The sequence below is a fragment of the Meriones unguiculatus genome, chromosome 3 (genome assembly GCF_030254825.1).
Source record: "Meriones unguiculatus strain TT.TT164.6M chromosome 3, Bangor_MerUng_6.1, whole genome shotgun sequence".
In the NCBI taxonomy this organism is placed as follows: domain Eukaryota; kingdom Metazoa; phylum Chordata; class Mammalia; order Rodentia; family Muridae; genus Meriones; species Meriones unguiculatus.
Genome location: NC_083351.1, coordinates 18,788,346 through 18,811,292, shown reverse-complemented (window position 1 = coordinate 18,811,292; position 22,947 = coordinate 18,788,346). Strand labels below are relative to the sequence as shown.

Genomic DNA, 22,947 nt, shown 5'->3' with positions numbered 1-22,947 from the left:
CACAGCTGGACCAACAGGGTCCAGAAGGCGTGAGCAAAATTATATGCCGGGAAGTCAGGCTCCCTAGCTGCTGGCTCACCTTTGACTTGCCCTGACAGCCACAAGGAGGGCTCTCGGAGGGAAAGAGTTGAATCTAGTTCACAGGTAAGTCGGATGCACGTGGATCGCTCTGTGATAGACTGTGAGAGTCCCAGTGTGTGTGTGTGAAACAGTGGAAAGTATACTTCTCCATCCTCTGCATGGGAGTGAGAGGACACCGACCACTAGCCAGCAACATGTGACTTGGCTAGTCGGTCAAGGGCACTGTGTGGGTAGGCACAAACATGGGAATCCACAGAGTGGGCACAGAGCATGTGGCCCCCTGTGGCACATGAACACTGACACACACAGAGAGACCATAGGGAGCACCCCCTCCCGCCCCGCCACGGATGCTAGCTACCCTCTGCATTTCACCCCTCTGCCCTTGCAGTAGACTTTGTAGAGAGTCTCCATGGAGACAATGATGGGGCTGTGGATGAGACGAGCCGCTTAACCTCTCCGTTATGGAGGCCGAACTAGCAGCCGCCAACCGTCCAGCTGCAGGCGGCAATCTGGCCAAGTTGCCCAGAGAAGCAACAGCCTGGTGGTGGGGTGGTTACGTCAGAGCCTTTCTGCCTCGGGGTCGGTAATAATTCTGACTTTCAGGAATTGCTAGGTTCGCCAAATAAATTACCCACAGTGCTTCCGCAAGTAGCATGGTCCAAAGGCCTTCAAGAAGGCTGCCTGGACCGGAGGGAGAGCTCGGTGGGTAAAAGTATCTGCCTCCAAGCTGGTACCCTTGTGTGATCCCCAGAAGCCCCAAGATAAAACGGGGAACAGAGCACAGTGGTGCACACCTATAATCTCAACTCGGGAGAGGAGGCGGGTAGAGCAGAAGTTCAAGGTCATCCACAGCTACGAAAAGAATTTGAGGCCAACCCGGCACACATGAGACTCTGCCTTGCTGAATGAATAAGTAAACAAATCAATAATGTTTCATCCATTCATTAAAGCTAGGGCCCATTTCAGGGAAATATATATACATATATTTGTATGCATTTAAATGTGACATTGGCCATATGAACCTGGACTTAGCATTCTTACCATACGCCTATCACTCGGAAGTAACCATCCTAAGAGAACAATAGGTATGACTTCATTCCCAAAGCTTTACACTGTTTATAAACAGCCTATGGTACCTCGTATAAGACCGTGGTGGAATTGGAAAGGCCTCACATACGTACACAGAGCATTCTGTGCAGGTCCCGTCATGCAGCAAGCGCTCAATAAATGCTTTTAGTGCTAATTGGGTCAGGTTTGGAAAGGCCTTTGTGCCCTAAGGGAAGCCGGTGGTCAAGCCCACTGAGCTCAATAGGGCGGAGGCTCCCACGGTGGCGTGACAGGCTTTGAATACTCTCGGCTGTTCCCAAGGTCCCAGGCTTGAATTACAATCTTCTGCCAGCAGGCAGGGCGCAGATGCTGGGAGACAGGAGACCAGAAAACTCTGTAGAGTGCAGGAAATGGAAACTCTGATGGGGATTGGCTGCCTGGGGCAGGGTGGAGGGGATCCAACATGATTATAAAAAGCCAGCCTCCAGCCAGCCAGAAAGTAGCTTCCTCGCTGGAGCACCCATCTATCAGCAAGCTCTGGGCAGCAACTCGGCTTTTCTTCTCTCCTCCAAGGTAAAACCAGGAGGCAGGAAGTGTGGGTGCAAAGCTGCCCCCTCCTCCGCCAAGCTGCTTGCCTGGGAGCCTGGAAGCGTATTAGGGAGGCAGAGAATCCTTGGGTTCCTTTCATGCCCCGGGCTGTGACTAATAGGAAGGTAGGGGTTTTAGCAGATGGAACGGAAAGCTGTGAGAGCCACAAAATCTCACTTAGAGATGTCACTTCGGCTCTCTGTGCCCTTAGCCCTATATCGCTTCACTTCACCTTGGTTATTTCCTCCGTAAGATAGCAAAGGGCCATTAAGATGGCTCAGCCCATTAGGGTGATTGCTGCCAAGCCTGACAACCTGAGTTTGATACCCAGAGCACGCACGATGGAAAAAGAACTTGTTGCTGCAAGTTGGCCTCTGAACCCCATAAGTGTGCCATAGCAATGCTCCCCTTCACACCCCAAAATACAGACACGCCTATTTTTAAAATACTTTATTTTACCTTATGTGCATTGGTGTTTTGCCTGCGTGTGTGTCTGCGTGAGGGTGTCAGACTTGGAGTTGCAGACAGCTGTGAGCCGCCATGTGGGTGCTGGGAATTGAACCTGGGGTCCTCTGGAAGAGCAGCCAGTGCTCGTGACTGCTGAGCCATCTCTACAGCCCCCATAAATAATTTTTAAAGGAGATTGAGACACCTCTCCTAAGGTGTGTGATAGTGAGCTCAGCTTTGAGGACAGACGAAACCTTCTGAAACGGTTGTCACAGTGTGGGCGTGGGCACCGGTCAGTCGTGGGTTTGAACCCTAACTCTTGCTGGCTGGGCAGCCCTGGGACTCTCATGTAGTAACTCCAAGCTCCGGTTTTCTCCTCCGTAACGCGTGGTTGGTGACAATGGCACCTACATCGTGGGCCATTATCCATTTCATTACATTTTATAAATTTTTGTCAGATTTATTCCTTTTTTATGTGCGTCAGTGTCTTGCCACCATGCGTATGTGTGTTCCGTGTGCATGCCTGCTGTGTGAGGAGGTCAGAAGAGGGCGACGGCTCTCCTGGAGCTGGAATTACAATGGTTATGTGTAGGTGCTGAGACTTGAACCTTGGTCCTCTGCAAGGGCAGCAAGAGCTCCTAACCGCTGAACCATCTCTCCAACCGCTGTAATTTACAACGATTACTACTGCTTCTGCTTCTACGTACCGCTACTGTCGTTATTGTTATTATTATTATTATTATTATTATTCTGCCTCACTTGGTAATCTGTGCCGGCCTGGAAGTCACTATGTAACCTGAGCTGTTCCGGATCTTGCAGCAATCCTCCTGCCTGAGCCTCGTAAGTGTAGAGGTGGCAGGTGTGCGCGGACAGACCCTGCTAGCAGACATCTATTCCTGGGGACTATCCACTCATAGGCATGACCACCAGGACGGGGCAGAACTTGCCTGGGCGGAACTTGCGGAAAGGACACAGACTTGGCGAGGCTCCCAAGGAAGAGGGCTTCGGATCACGTTACAGATGGCTGTGAGCCACTGTGTGGTTGCCGGGAACTGAACTCAGGACCTCTGGAAGAGCAGCCAGTGCACTTAACCATTGCTAGCCCCAACAATAGGGTCTTAAGGCCACAAGTGTCCCCCTCGAATTTTACTTTCCGGGGGCAAGGTCCGTGAGAGGCGCCACCTTGCGGCAAAAGGCGGTGCCATTCTTGTAGCGTCTGCCTCTTGGAGGGATCCTGCAGGGATAAGGAGTGCAGGCCAGCCAGGGCCACACAGTGAGACCCCTGCTGGAGGCAGAGCTTCGGTATCCCTGTCGTAGAGACCCTGCAGGGCACGTTTCTGCGAAGGCGTGGAGGGTGGGGCTTATCTCATACAAGCTTGGCACAGTTAGCCAGGGTTCCAGGAAGGGATTTCTGCCCTCAGGTCCAGTGTGTGCACCAAGGGTTCTGTGACGGAATCACCGAGGTGGGCAGCCTCAGCAGGAGAATGGCACCTAGCAAAAGCCCCTTTCATTTCGTTAGCTGCTCCAAAGTCACAGGGTCCGACCCCAAGCTCTAGACACAAAGCAGATGACTTCTGTTCTCCTCCAGCACCCTTGCTTTCAGCGAGGAGCTACCAGCTCCCCTTCAGGCAGAAAAAGAAACTCCAGAAGCTCAGAGGACAGTGTTTGGGGTCCTGGAGCTCTGGGGTACATGGAAGAGAAGGGTTGGAGGGTGGGTGCAGAATCCGGGCACTTGGGGCTCTCCCTCATCATGTTCCTCCAGTCCGTGCTGTCCCAGGCAGGGGTGGAGACATCAGCATCCCAGCTTGGCTTAGGTTCTGGCAAGTACTCAGCACCAGGGGCAGCATTCACACCCAGTCAGCGTCATTTAGACGCCCTGCTTTCAGCCACACAGGCTAGGTGCCTCGTGGATGCCCTGGCCAATTCACAGCAAGCCTTGGTCTCCTCAACTGTCGGTGGGGGATGGTCATTCCCGACTTAGCTGGGCAACTTGGCCCACACCTGCCGTCCTAGCGAGCCCATGGAAATAGAAGCAACTGGGTTTCTGTGAGTTCAAGGCCAGCCTTGTCTTCCCAATGGGTTCCAGGCCAGCCAGGGCTCACGGGCTGAAAGGAAAGATGGAGGTGGCTTGGTCGGGACTGGATTAGACAAGGCTGGGCCTACCCTAAGCGCTGGAACAGTGACCTCTCACACACCGCACGACAAGATGAAACATCGCTGTTCTTTTGAACTGTCTAGCACCACACAGGGAGGTCTCCATTGAGGCAGCTGACAGCAGCATTAATAACAGGACGTTAGGGTTAGTAACAGCTCAGAGGGAGGACACTTGCCTGGCATGTGCCCGTCTCCATGATGTGGCAGTGGCGGCGGTGGTGGCAGTGGTGGTGGTGGTGATGGCGGTGACGGTGGTGGCGGTGGTGACATAGCATTTTTACTGCAGGCACGAAGCCAGCCAAAGAACTACCGTTTTTGTCTAGTTACCTCTTACATCGGCTCTGATTTGGCGTGGAGACCCAGAAGAAAGGGGATCTGCCTCATGGAAGCCCCTCTCCCCCCCAGCCTTGGGGACCTGCCTGGGCCGTCTGTGGCAGCAGCATCCTCTAGGGCCCACACCATCTCTCCGAGCACTGTGCACTGTGCAAACAAGGGGGGTGGTTACAAGAGAGGAGAATCGCCAGAGGCTCCCAAGAACCGTCTCTTTCGTCCTTGCCCTCCCTCTTCCAGCCGGAGCCCGGAACTTTCTCTCTCTCTCTCTCTCTCTCCCCAGTGACCTAGATGAGAAAACACTCTGTGTCCTGTGAATCAGGCATGCAATGAAGCCTGGAGGACCTGGTTGGGGCCTGCCTGAGCCACACGCCCCCACCCTCTATTTCCCCTCAAGCCAACCGCAGCTCCCGGAACAAAACCAGCCCATTTTGTTTCTGGCCCAGAGCACGGGCTGTTCTCTGCCTGAAGTGTCCTTCTAAATCGCTCACCTGCCCACAGAAAACCCTCCCTTTCTGTTCCGCCTCCCCAAGGTCCCTGCTCCCGGTCCTCCTTCCGGTAGGCGTTAGGCCGGAGTGCTCCTGTCCAGGGTCCTGGAGGCGAGGAGCGGCGCTCAGGGACTCTGCACCCACAGTAGTGTAGGTGGAGGTAGAGAAGCCGGGACTCAACAAGTGGCTTGTCCTCGCCGAGCTGCAGGGGCAGGAAAGGTTCATACGCGGAACCCACACACCTCTTGACTGATAATTGCAAGTGAAGCACTCCCCAAGCTGTGTTGGATGGATTTAATGTTTGTGCGTGTTGGGGTGCGCTCGTGGTGGGTGGGGATGCGGGGGAGGGGAGGATGCTGCTCAGGGAAATCCCGGTGCCCAGACCATTGGATGGATTTAATGTTTGTGTGTGTTGGGGTGTGTGTGGGGGGGATGACTGGGGAGCACTGTTCAGGGACATCCCAGTGCCCAGACCAAGGCAGAAGAAAGATGAAGGTCAAAAAGGCCTGATAAATCAAATGGCCACAGCAAAGCCAGGCATGGTGATGCGAGCCTGTGATCTCAGTACTGGGAAGGCTGAGGCAGGAAGAGCCAGAGTTCAAGGCCAGATCAAGCTGAACCTCCTATCAAGACTGTCTCAAAAATAACGGAAGGTGCTAGGCGTGGTATATACCTCTAACCCCAGGCAAAGGCAGGTGGATTTTTGTGAGTCGGAGGCCAGCCTGGTCTACAAAGTGAGTCCAGGACAAGCAGAGCTACACAGAGAAACCCTGTCTCAAACAAACCAAAACAAAACAAAGGTGTGTGGGGGAGGGGGCAGTTTCCATCCCCTCCAGCCCTAAAGAGGAAGAACCGTGCTGTGGTTTTCAGCTGATTGGGCAGACCATTGAGCCCGCTCGATGCTTGCCGCACACCTGGGAAAGGGCTGTCTCTGTACTGTAGAGGCTGCTTTCCAGAGAACTATGACCCCAAGCTGCCTGGAGCTGCAGGACAGCCTGAGTGAGGAGGGACCTGAGCAGGTGCCCTTAGGCTCCCTCTGCCCTGTGCCTCTCCCCATCCACGCCGTCCCTCTGCCTTGTGCCTCTCCCCATCCACGCCATCCTCCCTTCCTGCCTGCTTCCGCCTCGGTTCCAGGGCCACCCCTGCAGAAGGCAATTGTTTGTCACCGCTGGCTTGTCCCCAGAGAAGCGTGCCTGGCAGATGCACACGAGAGGCAGAGAGGCACAACACAGAAAGGCTCAAGCGTGGTACCTGGCACGCTGGCGAGCGCTCAGTAAATGTCAGCCGCTGCCGCCACGGCAAGGGAGCGTAGGAAATGAAGGAAACACCTGGGAATTAGAAAACTCTATCTGTGGAGCCAGGCTTGGCTCTCGGGGGCTGGGGTTCTTCTCCCTTTCCCCCAAAGACAGGCATCAAATTAGGGTCACTCCTTCCTGCGGCAACGTCCCCCCCATCTTCTTATCCCCTTGGACACCGTCAGAGAAAGATGGGCAGCTCTACTCCCCCAAATGTAATTTTTTTAAAAAATTACCTTTAATTAATAATTTCTTAAAAGATACATTTATTTCTATTTTATGTGTATGAGAGCTGTTGGCTGCATGTGTGTCTGTGTTCTCTGTGTGTGCCTCGTGGCCGAGGAGGCTAGAAAGAGGGTGCCTTATCCCCTGGAACTGGACTTACAGGCTGCTGTGAGTTGCCACAGGGAGGCTGGGAGCTGAACCCAGGTCCTCCGAAAGCACGGAAAGTGCTCTTAACCTCTGAGGCATCCCTCCAGCCCCATCATTAATTAGTTTTGGGGACAGGGTCTTGCTATGTATCTCGGGCTTGTCACACACTCATGACTGTCCTCCTGCCTCAGCCTCCTGAGTACTGAGGTTGCTGGTATATGTCCAGGATTCTAAAATCCCAGGCCCCAACAATCCTCCGGCTGAATTACCTTGAAAATGGCCGGCCCGTTCTTCTCCTCACGGTATGCTCCCAGAATGCAACTTAATTCTTCACCTTCATCCCACAGGCATTTACTGAGTAATCAATCTATGCCAGGCACCGTGCCAGGTGCTAAGGACCCCACAGCAGAAGGGACCCACTTCCTGCCTACTTGCATCTCACAGTCAATCCACGAGGCGTCCTATTCCTTCCTGCTCACCTCCTCCTCACCCCCATTTCTTTCGCCAACCGTCGCCCTTGTCAGTCTCCACAGACTTCAATTACTGCCCTCACGCAGCACCGGACAGCATGATGACAGCACCAGGGCCACGTGACAGCTACGTCCTCTTAGACTTCCCTCCGCAAGTGGCCTTCAGGCAGACACACAACTGAGTCCTGGCCCAGCTGCAGGGCTGTGGCCTGACAAACTACTTGCATTCTTGGAGTCCCAGTTCCCTTTTCTGTAAAGCCAGTGGGTTTCTTCTGCTAACGTGATGATGGGCTTTTATAATATTTTGTTTCTCTGGGTAGCCGGCGCTGTCTCTGTAGACCAGGCTGGCCTCAGCAGCTCATCTCTCTAGCCCCGCGGCCTTCCTCTTTTTGAGGCGTCTGTGCTGAGCCTGAAGCACAGCCCCTGCACCCCCTGGCCTTCTCAGATCCCCGTGCTCCACAGTGGAGTTTATTTTGGGGAAAAGCCACCTTGTAATGCCAACTCCGGTGACTAAAGGGGTGATGTGCTGGGCAATGCCATGTTTGGTCACAAACGGGGGTGAACAGAAACTAGCAGAGTCTGCTCTTTACCCTGAAGCCACATCTTCGAGATGAGACCCAAATTAGACTCCGGTGGCTCTGGGCTATCTCCCAAGTCTGAGAGAAAATAAAATAAATTCAGACCCCAGCTTCTGACTGCTTTGCTGTAAGACAATGCCAAGGTCACCTCTGGTCCTCGTTTCCTGGTCTGTCAAATGAGGCAAGAGAGCGTCATTCCCAAGTGCTGACATTAGAGGTGGTATCTTTGTTTTACCTTAAAGATTAAAAAAAAAAAAAAAAAAAAGTGTGTGTGCCCAAGGAGGCCTGAAGAAGGTGAGCTGCAAGTCACTGTGAGTCACTGAACGGAACTCCGTTTTCTAGAAGCGCAGCAACCTTTGAGCCAATTCTCCAGCACTTTGTTTTTCTCGGCCCCTTTGAGTCAAGTTCTTGCTGTGCCGACCAGGCTGGCCTTGAACTCCTCGGCTCAACAATTCGTCCTCAGCCTCCTCTGGCGCTGGACTGCAGGAGCTCCACGTCGGCTGTCTCAGAGGAGTCCTGACCTCTCATCAAATCCCTCAATCTAGGGCGCTTCCTTCCACGCCCTGGTACAAAAGGCTCCTACAGTTCCATGGTGCAGTGTACAGACATGACCACCAGGTGGCACTGCAGTCCCGGGCTTGACTCCTCCTCGGCCCTCATTATCCTTGAGCTGCTCCGCAATTACTAAAAGCCCTCCCTGGGGCAGGCTCCACCACAGTCTTGCGAGACTAAAACGAATGGGCTCGGCTTCTGCTCTGCAGCAGGAAGCCTGGACGCTGGAGTGATCATCCCTAGGATTTTTGAAGGGCCTCCTCCTGCTCTCCCTCAGTTCCAGGCCCTCAGTCCCACCATTCAGACCGTCTGCCATGAGGTCCAGCTTCCAAGTCCGCAGTCGATGCCCCACACAGAGCCATAAGGATTTAAAGGGGAAAAAAAAAGAGCCAAACAGGCCTCTTGGCTGGCAGTAGAGCGAGACGCTAGGAACGGGCGTCGCTAGGTCGGCCTGGAGAGGGACCTGGGCCAGCAGCAGCTGGAGGTTGCTGAAGCAGAGGCCTGTGGCTTCCTGTGAAGAACCGAGGAGCCAAGTCCTTCAAGCAGATGGCTGGGGGGAGGGGCGGAAGCCCGGGCAGCTCAGGCCCCCCCCCCCCCCCCCCCCCCCCCCCCCGGCTAGGAGAGGAAAGGGTCCCAGAAAGGCACACGAAGAGGCTGGGCAGAGCTTTCCCTTGCCTTTCAGCCTTTGCCATTTTTTTTTCAGATGGCAAAGATGGTCAGACAGGCCAGACAAACAGTGTCATTCCCGCGGAGCCTCGCGCTGTGAGTCAGGGGAGGGAACAGGTCTGTTTGCTCACACAGACAGCAGGTCCAAGCGCCTAGCCGCAAGCACCCAGGCTTCAGCGCTCAACCTCAGAAACTCAGACCGAGAAACCCGGCCCCGAGTGTTTGGCCTCAACAACCCAGCCGACTCCCATTTCGCGGCTGCAAGCACCAGCGCAGCTGCTGTAACGCCCTGTCGGGGCGGCGGGGGCGGGGAGGAGGGCCGGGCAGGACACAGGACTCGGAGGTCCTTTATCGGAACGGACACAAGCGGTCCCGGAGGAAAGCCTGGCCGCAGTCGTTCCTGCAGGATCTGTTTACTGGTCCCTGTAGCTCTCACCAAGGAAATGCCAGTCCAGCCATGCAAATAGCCACGCAGCCCAAAGCCTGGACGGCTTCACCTGCCTTTCTTTGTTCTTGAACACACACGGTTTGTTTGCCCAGGGTTGTGTCTTGCCTCATTGGCTCCTAACACACCCACGGAGAAGCTGAGGTCCCCAACAAGGACGGTGTGCTCTGCTGGAGCCTTCCCTGAGCAAAGAGCAGGGGACGGCCACTCCACATGGGAAAGTCTGTGTGTGCTTGGGCCTGTCTCCTCACTGTCTAGCTCCTGTGGGGGTCAGAGTTCAGCTGACAGAAGTTCTGGGTTTTTATTTTCCTTTCGTTTCTTTTTTTAATAATAATAATTTATTTGTTTTTATTTTATGTGCATTGGCGTTCTGCCTGCATGTACGACCGGGTGAGGGTGTCAGATCCTGGAGTTACAAAGAGTGGTGAGCTGCCATGTGGGTGCTGGGACTCGAACCTGGGTGCTCTAGAAGAGCAGTCAGTGCTCTTAACCGCTGAGCCTGAGCCACATCTCTACCCCCTCCTTCCCCACACACACACCCATTTTCTCCTTCTATTGTGTAAGGCCTGAGGATGGAACTCAGGTCATCAGTCTTGGCAACAGGTGTCCTTATCCACTGGGCCATCCTACCTGCCTCAGCAGAAACTCTTGAAGAGCCAATGGGGCTCAGCTTTCTGCACCCACAGCTGCCAGAAGCACCCCAGGTTCTGACCCACAGAAAGAGGAGAGTGTCCTCACTGAGCCGCAAGTCCATTCTCTCCAAACCTCCCGCTCCAAGCTGTGCCTCCTGCAGTCTTCTCTTAAGGTGAAGGTGTCTTGGGGCAGACAGAGGCCCAGGCCACGTACCTTTCCAAAGCCACGTTTCTCACTGCCACGGCACCCTCCACATTTTTCTGTACCTGGAATAACTTGGGAGCGTCGAAAAGAATGGTTCATGTGTCTGTCTACAGAAGTTGCTGTCTCAGTGACCTCGGGAACAGCGTGGGCTTTGGACTTTCGAGCGAGGCAAGCCAAGCAGCTCTCCAGGTGGTTATAGTGTAGGGGTAGGGATGGGCATCATGACTTCACCACGTCACTCTTTCATATATAAGGGCAGCGGGCAGCGAGGAAGCCGGGCAGTGGTGGCACACGCCTGTGACCCCGGCACTCGGGGAGGCCGAGGCAGGCGGATCTCTGTGAGTTCGAGACCAATGCCTGGCTTTCATAACTCCTTCCCTCTGACTTACCCACCCCCCTCACCAACCCATCGTCCGTTCAACCCGTCAACCCATCCACCTAGGACAGGGTCTTCTAACTACGTATTGTTGTTGTTTTGTAGTGCTGGGGAAGAACCCCAGAGAATATGAGCTTATTCTACTCATGGAGAACAGCCCCGTGTGACATCGTGGTCTGCCATTCCAGGGTGGGGAGGCAAACAGAGAAGCCCGGGGCTTGATGGCCACCCACCAGGGCTAGCCAGGTTCCGTGAGAGAGCCTGTCTCAAGCCCGAAGGTAGGGATGTTTTGCCTGTATGTGCAGCACATGTGTGTGTGGTATCCTGAGGGGCCGGGGAAAGGGCACCAGACCCCTAAGACTGGAGTTACAGATAGTTGTGAGCTAGCATGTATGTGCTAGCATGTGTGTGTTAGCATGTGGGTGCTGGGAATTGGGAATCCAGCCTGGGTCCTTTGGAAGAGCAGCCAGTGCTCTTAACCACTGAGCCATCTCTCCAGACCCCTATTTGCATTATTCTTAACTGTGCACATACTGTAAGTATGTATGTGTGCCTGTTGCGGGTGATGGGAATCGAACTCGGGTCCTTTGGAAGAGCAGTGAATGGCCGTCTCTCCAACCCAAGGCAATTATGATGTGCATGACCCACGTGGGAATTTTCACCCTTTGGGAGCCCACAGCCACAGTCCCGCCCGGTGCCCTCCTTTGGCAAGGCGTGGCTTCTGGGGCTAATGGAGTGCCATCACGGCCCTAAAGAGTTGGCTTCCTGACTGGAGGGCGTGGCACGGTTTCGAGAAGCTCGAGGCGCTGGCAGTGGACCTGGTTCGACAAAGGGTCGCCGCAGTGGGCTCCCAGGAGAAGGAACGCCCCCAGCCTCTTCAGGGGATGGGTCAAAGAATCCTGCCTCCCAGTGTGTGTGTGGGGGGGTGAGGGCGAGGCTGGAGGCAGGAAGCGGGGCAGAGTGACAGCAGAGAGGACTGGAGCTACTGTCTGACCGTTCTCTGCAGCAGGCGGGGCAGAGGGTGTGACGGAGCCTCAGCTGCTCACGGAGAACTGCTATTTCAAGGCCTCTGATCTCAGTGAGGAAAGTCCCGGAGGCAGCCACACCCATCCTCTCGTCCCCTCTTTACATGTTTCTCCTCTCTACCAAGCCCAAACTTAGGGTTAAAGTTACTGCCGGAGCAGGAGACCTTGGGCCTGGTCGCCTTCACTTTGTCACTCCGAACAAGAGTCCTGCCCTCCGGACTTGTATGCTTGTCTGTACTTGGTTGATTGACAGGATGCGTCAAGCTCCCAGAATCCCAACGACTGGAAGGCAGGAGGCTGTGGGGAGAGTTTGAGGTAAGTCTGACCTACACAGAAAGACCCTGTTTGAAAAGGCAAACAACAATAACAACAAACTAAAACTAAGAGCAAACAAACAAACAAACAAAAAAACGGGACTGAGGTTTTCGCTCAGTCAGTAGAACGCTTGCCAAATATTCATGAGATCCTCCCTGGGTCGCGCCCCCAGCAATGCATAAAACCCGGGGTACTGATGCCCGGGCACCGTTAATCTCAGACTCCAGAGGTGGAGGCAGGAGGATCAGAAGTTCAAAGTCACCCAGGGCTACACAGCAAATTCAAGGCCAGCTGGGAAACACCAGGCCCTGTCAAACAAGCAGAAAGAAAGACCCCTTCGCTCCGTTTGCATATGTGAGTTGCTAGCGTTCCCCCATGACCTTGCTCATACCGCTGATTTGCCTGTGGCTGGAGCAGTTTCACTTCAGCTCTGTGGATGGGATTAACTTTTCAGTTCCCAGGTCCTGGGAGCTGAGACCTCTTGAGTCAGGCACGGAGCCAGCCGTGGGCTGAGACCAGATCTGTGGGTGTGGTCTGGTGTGAGGACCACACACTCACTCCTTTCATGGACCTTACTCTCTTCTTTCTCCACAAGCTCCCCCAAGCCCCAGCTCTGGTCCTCTGGCCTTGCCCCTTAGTTTCTCTGTGGTTCCTCTGACAAAGGCGTTTCCCAGTCTTCCTGTGATGGCACTAATGTCTCTGTGTGCAAGAGGGCTGGGCTCCCCAACGGGCTGGTTTTGTTTTGTTTGAAGAGAGAATAGTGGGGATTGAACTTGTGCCTCACAGATACCCTACCCTTCCCGAACCCTCCTCGGAGGCCCTCCGAAGCCCTTCAGGGACCTTTAAGAACATCCTAGGGCAGGTTTTGTTCCCCATATAAAAAGCCTTCTGTGGTTCCCTATTGCTGCTCCTGATGTCACTCAGCAAGACTCGTAAGGCTGTGTGCCCTGGGTCTTCTCTCTCCCTCTCTCTCCTTTGGCTCTGTGTAGCCCTGGCTGTCCTGGAACTCCCGCTGTAGACCGGGCTGGCCTCAAACTCAGAGATCCCCCTGTCTCTGCCTCCCGAGCGCTGAGACTGAAGGAGTAAGTTACCACACCCGACTTCCCTTGGGTGTTTGGATGCAGGCTCCTCTCTTCTGGGACGCTGTTCCCTGCTCCACCCCTTTGCCTTTCTCCAAGCTCCTTTCTTACCCTGGATCGCCGCTGGGGGACAGGGTATGGCTCCCTGGTCATCTGAGGATGAGGAAGTGACTCAGCCTTCCCTGTCTTTGCATCCTTCCCTCTGGCCGCCCTGAACTTGCAGCTCCTTGAAAAGGCCTGGTAAGTTCTGGCCTCTGGGTTTCTGTCTCTTCTGTTCTTCCCACCTGAACACAGTTTCCCTCCTTTATCTCTGTGTAACTGAGTTGGCCTCAAAGATCCTCCGCAGCCACCAAGCCTGGTCTATGCCACCTGGGTGTCGGTCCCAGGGTTCCATGCACACTAGGTAAGCGCTCTGCCTGCTGAGCTGCCTTCCCAGCCCTCCCCTTCCCTGCTTCTACTTTTCCAATCTTGGCTTAGAAGTCACTTCCTCTAGGGTTTGATGTGGAGGCGCACACCTGTAACTTTGTGAGGCAGGAGGATCTCTGTGAGTTCCAGCCCAGCCAGAGCTACATAAAGAGTCCCTGCCTCAAAAACAAAAACAAAAACACACACACACACACACAAAAACCAACAAAACAAAACCAAAAAACACAGGTGTGGTGGCACACACCTGTAATCCCAGCACTCAGGAGGCAGAGTCAGTCAGGTCTTTGTGAGTTCAAGGCCAGCCTGGTCTACAAAGTGAGTCCAGAACAGCGGACACAACATAGAGAAACCCTGTCACAAACAAACAAACAAACAAACAAACAAGGGGAACACTTTCTAGAGGGAAGAGGGAGAGGTGCCATTTCCCATTCCTACCAAATGAAACACCTTTTCCTTTTTTTTTTTTTTTTTTTTCACCTTTTCCTTTTTTTTCCTCTCTCTCTGAGACAGGGTTTCCCTGTATGGCCCTGGGTATCCTGGAACTCTGTAGACCACCAGGCTGTCAGGAAATTCACAGAGATCAGCCTCTGCCTCCTGAGTGCTGGATTAATGGATGAACCCTCCTGCTGTTGTTGTTGCTTTTACATCTTTTTTTTTTTTTAATAAATAAGATTTTTTATATGTATATGAGTGTTCCATCTGCATTTACACCTGCCAGAAGAGTTCACATTATAGATGGTCAAGAGCCACCATGTGGTCGCTGGGAATTGAACTCATGACCTTTGGAAGAACAGACAGTGCTCTTAACCACTGAGCCATCTCTCCTCATCTCCTCCTCCAGAGGATGTTTCCTTTGTAGCTAAAACTCACCATGGAGACCAGAATGTCCTCTGCCTCTGTCTCTGGGGTATTGTGCCCCTATTCTCATTTTATTGGCATCCTTTAACGGTTTTCTCTTCTATTCAGATATGGATTACAGGAGGGTAAGAGTCACTATATCCTCTTGGATATAGTGCGTATAGAATCTGATTGGAATTTAGTGAAGAAATGAATGATTTCCACCCAGTATTTCTTCAGGTTAGAGAGCCCAGTACTTTTAAAATATATATTTTAAATTAAAAAAAAATTGTTTTGAGACAGGGTTTTACAAAGTACCCTTGGCTGGCCTTGAACCCACAGAGATTGATCTGCCTCTGTCTCCCGAATGCTGGAATCAAAGGTGTGTGCTGATACTATGACCCATCTTATTTTTATTATTTTTAATTATATGTATGTGTTTTCAGGTGCTATTGGAGGCCAGAGACTTTGGATCCCCTGGAGACGAACTTACAAGCCATGAGGGCTGCTTGGGTTGAGGATGTGGAACTCAGGCCCCCACAAAAACAGCCCTCCCCCACCCCCGAAAAATCATTTCTGTGCTCTTAACCACTGAGGCCTCTCTCCAGCCCTGAGCCCGCTGCTTACTCCCATTTGCCCTAGTTCCCTTCCACCCCAGCCAGGGCCCAGGAGATTCCCTGGAGCTGAGCTCCATAGGAAGCTTTCTTTGAGCCACTTTGCTAGCCGTTTTTTCTTACATTTAACTTGTGTGAATGTGTGGACATGTGTGCATGTGTGCGTACGTGATCATGTATGTGTGCACATGTCTGCACTCCTTTGTAGACAAAAGTCAACATCAGTTTGTTTCCTCCATCAGTCTCCGCTTTGCATTGTGGAGACAGGCTCTTTTGCCGAGCTCAGAGCTCACCTTTTAGGCTGGACAGGCTAGCTAATAAGATCCTCAGGGATCTGCCTGTCTCCCCTGCTACAGCACCGGTGTCTCAGGTAGCCACCAAACCTAGCTTTGTGACCTTCAACTTCTGGTCCCCCTGCTTTCCCCTCCTGCTGGGATTGGGGGCATGTACAGCCACAATGGTTTTACATGGCACTGGGGACCAAACCCAGAAAAGAACTTCATGCAAGCTAGACAAGCCCCTACACACTGAGCTACACCGCCAGCCCCTTGTAACCCAGGCTGGCCCCAACTTATCCTCCTCCTGTCTTAGCTTCCCGAGGTGACATGTTTGTACTATCTGTCCAGAATCAGATCTCTATGGCGGTCACCGCTTTCAAGTTGTCCTGGGCATCTTCTTCCCTGGTACAGGAGAGAGTCTCGGGCTCTGTTCCCTTTGCTCTCTAGAGCCTTTGCAGAGGCATTCTCCAGCCACTCTGCCTCTGTGGCTCATCCATCTTCCCTGCTCCCCTCCCCTCCTTCTTCAGCACCCCCCCCCCATGCACTGGGCTTCCAGAGCCTGATATGTGCCCAACACAGAGGCCCGAGGAAGGGAGGAGCCAAGAACAAGAAACAGGCTGCTCAGTTCCCCTTTCCCTGCAAATCCCATCTACCCCCTCCTCCCAGTTGCCAGCACGCTGGGCAGCAGCTGGCGCTATCCTCTGAAGACAGAGGTCAGAACCTGTCACCCTTCCACCAACTGTCCTCCTGGCTCCAGGTGTCAGAAGATAAGCCAGTGTCCTGGCTGTGACCTACAAGGCTGTGCACTCCTCGCTGGCCTCTGTCCCTCCCTAGGCCTTCGCTTCTGCCCTCCTCTCTCCCTCCACACCAGCTTCCCCAGGAAACCACAGGGCCCCCTTCCCACTCTGAAGCCCCCCTCAGTGGCAGAGGAGAGCTTCTCAGCCTCCTCGGCCCCTTCACCTGCTCCATTATCGCTTCTCTGCAGAGCGAAGAACGGCATGCAATTACTTGTTTTGTTCCCTGTTCCCCTACTAGACTGTAAGACCCAGGAGAGTTCAGGAGGGAAGAAGGGGAGAGAGAGGTGGAGGGGAAGAGAATATGAGTTTTGGAAAAGAAGGGAATTGGAGGGAAAAAGAAAGCAAGGGAGGGGAAGAGGGAAAGGGGAGAAACATGGATGATCGGGGCACGATGTCTGTTAGGTGTTCGAGACCAACCTGGGCCCTCCTCTAGACAGCCTGGGCTGTGAGACCCTGTCTGAGATGGGGTGGGGTGAGGGTGGCTGAGGAATGCTGTGGCTACTGAGATGTCTGATCCACACCCCCAACACCCCACCCCACCCCCTACACTTCCAAAGACAAACAAACACACAAACAAACAAACAAACAAAAAAACCCCAAAAAGTGTTGAGGTAGGAGAGGTCAGCACTGACCCTATCACCAGTAGATGATGGTGTCTGAAGCTCCCACCTCAGGTAGCTCCTGGGGGTGAGGCCTTGGGTTCAGTCCCAAGCACCAGAAACAGACGAAGACCTCGGCAACTGAAAGAGCAAGCTGGGATTCAGGGAGAGTCGAACAGGGCTCCGGACTGGACTAGAAAATCTGTAAACAGAGTGGAGAGCACACGGGAGCTCCGGGATTGATAAAGGTGGCCTGTGCAAGTGGGGACGGAGCCTCTTCACACACGGGGTTGGGATAGCCAGGCGGCCAGCTAGGGGGAGGGTAAAAATAGAACTGTGCTCCCAGGGAGCACCAGGATGAGCCCCAAAGGATCAAAGATCCAAGTGCTAGAGAAACCCAAAATAGAACCATAAAAGCATAGAGGAGACCTCTAGAGGAAGAAGTCTGAAAAGGCAATAAAAAAGAAAGAAAGGAAAAAAAAAAAGATTGATAAAGGCAACACATAAAAACCCCAAACTCCTGCGTGGGAAAAACACTATAAATGTCGTAAGATGAATGACAAACGGGGAGGGGGCTGCACTGGCAGCTCAGATCGCAAAAGGCTGTTTGTTCCGATCTGTAATGAGCTCTTGGAAATTGGTGAAAATGACCGACAGCCGAGTAGAAACCCGGGCACGGTCGGAAACCTGCCAGTTCCCAGAAGAGCAAGCTCGGCTTTACACATGGAGTGCCTGCGTCGCGCCCGCAGGGCCCAGGCTCAACCCTGAGCATCATACAGGCAGCGCGCGGTGGTGCACGCCCCTCCGCTACACAGAGAGTTCAAGACCAGCCTTGGATGTAAGAGAACCAGTCCCAACACAAAGAGAGGGGTGAAGAGCACCCACGCGGAGGCTCACTGCAGACCTCACTAACTCCGGTTCCGAGGTATCCGACGCCCTCTTCTGGCCTCTATGGGCTCTGCACGCAGTGTACTCCTGCCCGCAGGCCCTCCTCAAACCCCCAAAACTAAAATGACTAACTTTTGTTAAAAAGAGAAGAAAGCGCTGTCATTCGTGTGTACAGAAATTTGCCAAGTCACGGACTTCAAAGTCACGGACATATCCAAATATCCCTAGTTCCGGGAACTTCTATCCTTTAGATTTTCATGAATGAGTGAGAAGTTACATAAGCAGAAAGTTCTCCACTGTGCTGTCTGCAAAGGCACCGGGAAGAGACTGGGGACAGCCTGAATGTCACTCGGCAGGAGGTTGGGGATCCTATAGCACAGGCTGCCAGGCGATGGACTAGTCTGCGGTGACCAGGAAGAAGAAGACGTAGGTGGCCGTATGTGTGTAAAATCATACAACGTGAGACGCGGCAACAGCCTGGGCTCCCCAGAGAGAGACTTCCCCTTGCTCACAGAAGGGGGTTGCCTAGAATGGAGCTTAATGATAGAACACTTGCCTAGCACGTGCAAGGCCTTGGGTTCAGTCCAGACCTGTAGTTTAGTTGGTAGACTGATTGCCAAGCCCCGACAAAGCCTTGGCCTCCACGCTCAGCTCTACATAAAATTAGGGGTGGTGGCATACCCCTCTAGGCCCAACACTCCCCAGGTGGTGGTGCGAGTTTTTAATCCCAGCACTCAGGAGGCAGAGACAAGCGGATCTCTGTGAGTTCGAGGCCAGCCTGGTCTACAGAGTGAGTTCCAAGACAGCCAGGGCTACACAGAGAAACCCTGTCTCCGAACAAAAACAACAACAATAACAACAACCCTCAGGTATGAAGATCAGAAGTTCAAGGTCATCTTTCCCCTAAATACTGAATTCAAGGCCGAAACAAAATCGTAAATCGCATTACACCCCTCTCAGAAGCCCCCAATGGTTTCTTATCAATTCAAAAGAAGATCAAGTGTCTTTACTGGGGCCAGCAAGCTTCCCAGCATCAGGCCACCCGTCTCCCTCAGAAGCTGTTAGCTCATCATCCACCCCGCCCCTTCTCTCTCTCACCTAGGTACGCCCACACTCCAGGCCTCTGCACTTGGCATGGCTCCCTTGCTCACATGCATTTGCTCTCTGCTGAATCTTTTCTCTACAGGGGAGGCCTTCCTTCACCTATGTATTTGTTTCCCAAAGGGCAGGGCTTGCTGATGCTTTCCAGCCCCCCTCCCTGCTCTCCTTTCTTCTTCAAAGCTCACTCATCCTCCCCCCCTCCCCCGTCAGCCCCCACTGTGGTGTCTGTCCACTGTCTCCTCCCACAGCTGTGGTCCAGGAGGGGAGGAGCCTGGTTCACAGCCGGAGCTCTACTCCCAGCAGAACCTCACACAGTTAATCTCCTCAGCAGAGGCGCCAAGTCACCATCTGCAGAGCACTCCGAGCGGCGGTGCAGGCCCACAGGAGAGGTCCTGTGATTGTGGCTCTCCTGGGACACTGTCACCCTTTCCTCACCCCTGTTTGTCCAGAAATGCCTCTCACACGGCCACACAGGCTCCTTCTCTGAGGCGACCCCCCTTCCCTCTCCCAGCTCTACTCTCTCCTTCCGAGTGACCTTCACATTTGGCTGTTGACCTAAGGGTGTGACATGCCTCCTCCAGGAGACAATGGCTCCCCTGTGCAGGGTCTGTGGGAACTCTGCCTGTACCTCGCAGGCTCCCTCTTTTCCCAGGGCTCAGTCCGGGGAACTGTCTACGGGATCACTATGTCATTTCCTGACTCTGGTGAGGAATTCCCCTGCTGCCTAGTTCCTCTCTTGTCAGTAAGTCCCTTCTGCCATCTAACTGGAATCACTTCTGCAGCCATTAAGAACTGATTTCCTCTTTGTTTACTGAGAGCTTCTCAGAGGAACTAGGCCAGGGGTTTTCTGTAGCTGTCAAATTTTGTTGGCTGTCAGGGGCTGGGAGATGACCCCTTACCACAGAGCGTCCAATCAAGGGTCTCAGGCAGAGCCAAAGTAGCCACCTTCTGCTCTCTGCTTTCTTTATTTGCAGTGTTGGGGTGGTGGTGGGGAGGGCTTGAGGGCCTTGGACATGCTAGACAAGCTTTCTACAGTCCCTCCTCCTTCCTTCATCTGTCCATGTGGTAAGTCAAAATAGACCGGAAGAAAAGCACTCACTGACTGTGAAGCACCCACATCTCTCTCCCCCGAGTCTGGCTTTCTGTGTGTAACATGGGGATAAGAACAGTGTGTGTGTGTGTGTGTGTGTGTGTGTGTGTGTGTGTGTGTAGAGTGCAGAGGACAGTCATGACCTTTGGGACAAGGTCTTCCTTCAGCCTGGCCAGAGAGCCAGCATCCTCCTGCCTCCACCTCTCTGGTACACACCCACAGCACACAGCTTTTTTAAAAATGTGGGGGTTGGGGATTTAGCTCAGTGGTAGAGCGCTTGCCTAGCAAGCGCAAGGCCCTGGGTTCAGTCCTCAGCTCTGGAAAAAAAAAAAAAAAAAAAAAAAAAAAAAAGACAAAATAACAAAAAGACCAAAAAAAAAAAAACAAGGTAACTAAAAATGTGGATTCTAGGCACCCAGGTCTTCCTCCTTGCATAGCCAGGCTGAGCCCTCTCCCCACCCTAAGACTTCAGGCTCTTTGTTTTTTTTAATGACTTATTTATTTGTATTTTATATACATTAGTGTTTTGCATGTATGTCTGTGTGAGGGTATCAGATTCCCTGGACCAGGAGTTACAGACAGTTGTGAGCTGCTAGGTGGGAACCGGGAGTTGAACTCAGGTCCCCGGAAAAGGCAGTCCACGGGCTTAACCACTGAGCCATCTCTCCAGAACTAACGGTTCTGAAGGAAGAGCTTTGTCTCTTTCCTGAACCTGGGGCGGGGCTATGTCCCTAAGGTGCCAGTTCCAGGCTTTGATGCTATTCCATGGCCCCTCTCTCTTTCCCCTCATTTCATCCCGTAGCCCAATGCTGCCAACAGGCGCACTTCCCAGATGAGGAACCTGAGGCTGACAGACTTCCTGTGACTTGTCCAAGGTCGCACTGAGAGAAGGGAGAACGGGGACGTGTCCAAGGCCCACTTCATGGGTAGGAAAGATAAGCAGTGTTGGCTGAGGCGCAGCCACACCCTCGTGTCTCCTGAAGCTGCTGCCTCTGACCTTGCTCTTCAACCTCAGTGTCCGGTTCTCTGTAGCAAGGAGGGTGATTCCTTCTCTTTGAGAGACTGTATACCTATGCCATCTAGAGCTGGTACACAGTAGGTGCTCACTTAAGGATCGTCCCTCTTTCCTTCCTTCTTTTCCTCCTCGTGGGGCCTCCAAGCCTGGACATAAGCCAAGCCAAGCCACCTGGCTGCCTCTGAGGGACAGCACCATGTCTTCCCCTCCCGTGTGGATGAAAACAAGGGGCCTGCAGAAGGTCCCCTCTACTTCCCATGCAGCGGGGTTTCTTGACTGTCAGGGGGCCGTCATCTCTGGGGAGTAAAGGACCGGTTTCTAGGTGGGTGTAGACACAGCCATGTCAGGAGGGAGATGTTTTACTCCTGATACTGGGGCACCGTAACCCTGGGCCATTGCATCCTGTGTGGCTGGGGTGGATGAGCAAAAGCATGGGCACTCTGGCGGGGAGGTGGGCCGGGATGGAGTCCCAGCCACCGGGGAAGGGCCAAGTGCGCTTGGAACAGCACTGCAGGGGTTGGTACATTTCTACGGGCTCTCGGCAGTGGGAGAGAGTCCTGGAGGTCGCCAACTCTGCCAAGAACCTCACTGACTCCATTAACAGGAGGGACTAGCTGAGTGTGGTAATCCCAGCACCTCAGAGGCTGAGGCAGGAGAATTGCCAGTTTGAGAAGAGCCTAAGATACACAGCATGGTGCTTTCTCTTTCTTGTTTTTTTTAATATATATATATATATTAATATATATAATTTTTAGATTTATTTATTATTTATACAATGATCTGTCCGAATATACACCTGCAGGCCAGTAGAGAACACCAGATTTCATTATAGATGGTTGTGAGCCACCATGTGGTTGCTAGGAATTGAACTCAGGACCTCAGGAAGAGCAGCCAGTGCTCTTAACCTCTGAGCCATTTCTCCAGCCGGTATGGTGCTTTCTCAAGCATAAAAAGACTACACAGACTACCAGGGAACCCCAGGAAGGCTCTCTGCTTCTGTAGGAGTCCCATTTCTGGAAAAGGGCTTCTGGGGAAAGAGATTTCTGTCAACACAAAGGGCTGGACAGGTTGACCTAAAAGCCCCAGACCTCAGAGAGGATACACCTGGGACTTGAAGACAACAGCAGCTGTTGGGCCCTCAGGCCAAGGTCACAGCACATCTCCATTGCCTATGCTGAAGGACTGCTACGTCTGGACGGGTCCTAATCTATCCTGGGGGACAAGAGAAAACACACTCTCAGCCTCCCAAAGACTTCCTGAATCCCCAAATCTTGACAAGCTCGGAGTTGACAGAAGAATCTGTTTTCAGCAGCTTCTGAGGCCATACACAACGCCCACTCCCATTCTCACACCTCAAGGCTCCCTATAGAAGACTCTAACCTTTGAAGTAGTTCAGATCCCCCTGGAAGGATCCAACCTTCTTTTGTTGTTTTTTGAGACAGGGTTTCTCTGTGTAGCCTTGGCTGTTCTGGAACTCACCCTGAAGACCAGTCTGGCCTGGAACTCACAGAGATCCGCCTGCCTCTGCCTCCTGAGTGCTGGGATCACAGGCGTGCGCCACCACTGCCCGCCCGACTCAGATCCTGCCTTCCTTACGGTATTCTAGCCTCCCTCCGAAATACCCTTGGGTCCTTTTGTGCATCCCCGACTAGACTATTCTGAGATAACACAGTCTTGATGGAATTCTATGTCTGAGACACATTATTCTTGTTGATTGTGTGAGGGTATGGGTGAGTGCGTGGCTGCTTGTCACAGAGGTTGGGGGGCAACTTTCAGGAATAGGTTCTCTCCTCCCACTATTTTCGGCTGGAGCTCAGGTTGTAAGGTTCTCTTAGCAAGCGCCTTGTTACCTGCTGAAAGCCATCCCAGAGGAATTCTTTAGCCCCAGCTATGCAATGCTTCAGCCATCTTTGATGTCCTCCGGCCCCTTCCCCCCTGTTAAACTCTAGCCTCACGGGAGTGTGCCCTGATAGTTACCAGTCTGGTTCCTGCTGGAATTCACCAGTCCTCGGCCTCCTGCGCACGGCACTGAGAGAATAAACATCCTGCTGGGAGGAGTCTGGGCAGAGGCCACACAGGCTTCCTAACAACACTGCAGCCCCACAGAGCCTCTGTCCCCACGCCAAAGGCCCCAGGGACCAGAAACATGCTAGCCGG

General features: G+C 53.2%; 1 long non-coding RNA gene across 3 annotated transcripts; it reads left to right on the top strand.

Annotated features, from left to right (window-relative positions):
- The first annotated feature begins 1,613 nt into the window (after positions 1 to 1,613).
- On the top strand, positions 1,614 to 14,256 carry LOC132652983 (uncharacterized). Of its 3 annotated transcripts, none has more exons than XR_009590576.1 (6): positions 1,614 to 1,701; positions 10,832 to 11,004; positions 11,877 to 12,066; positions 12,287 to 12,420; positions 13,191 to 13,385; positions 14,082 to 14,256. It is a non-coding gene; the product is annotated as an uncharacterized LOC132652983 (long non-coding RNA). The 3 variants fall into 3 exon arrangements; XR_009590575.1 differs by lacking the exon at positions 1,614 to 1,701 and adding an exon at positions 9,015 to 10,539; XR_009590577.1 differs by lacking the exon at positions 1,614 to 1,701 and adding an exon at positions 10,603 to 10,688.
- The last annotated feature ends 8,691 nt before the right edge of the window (positions 14,257 to 22,947 follow it).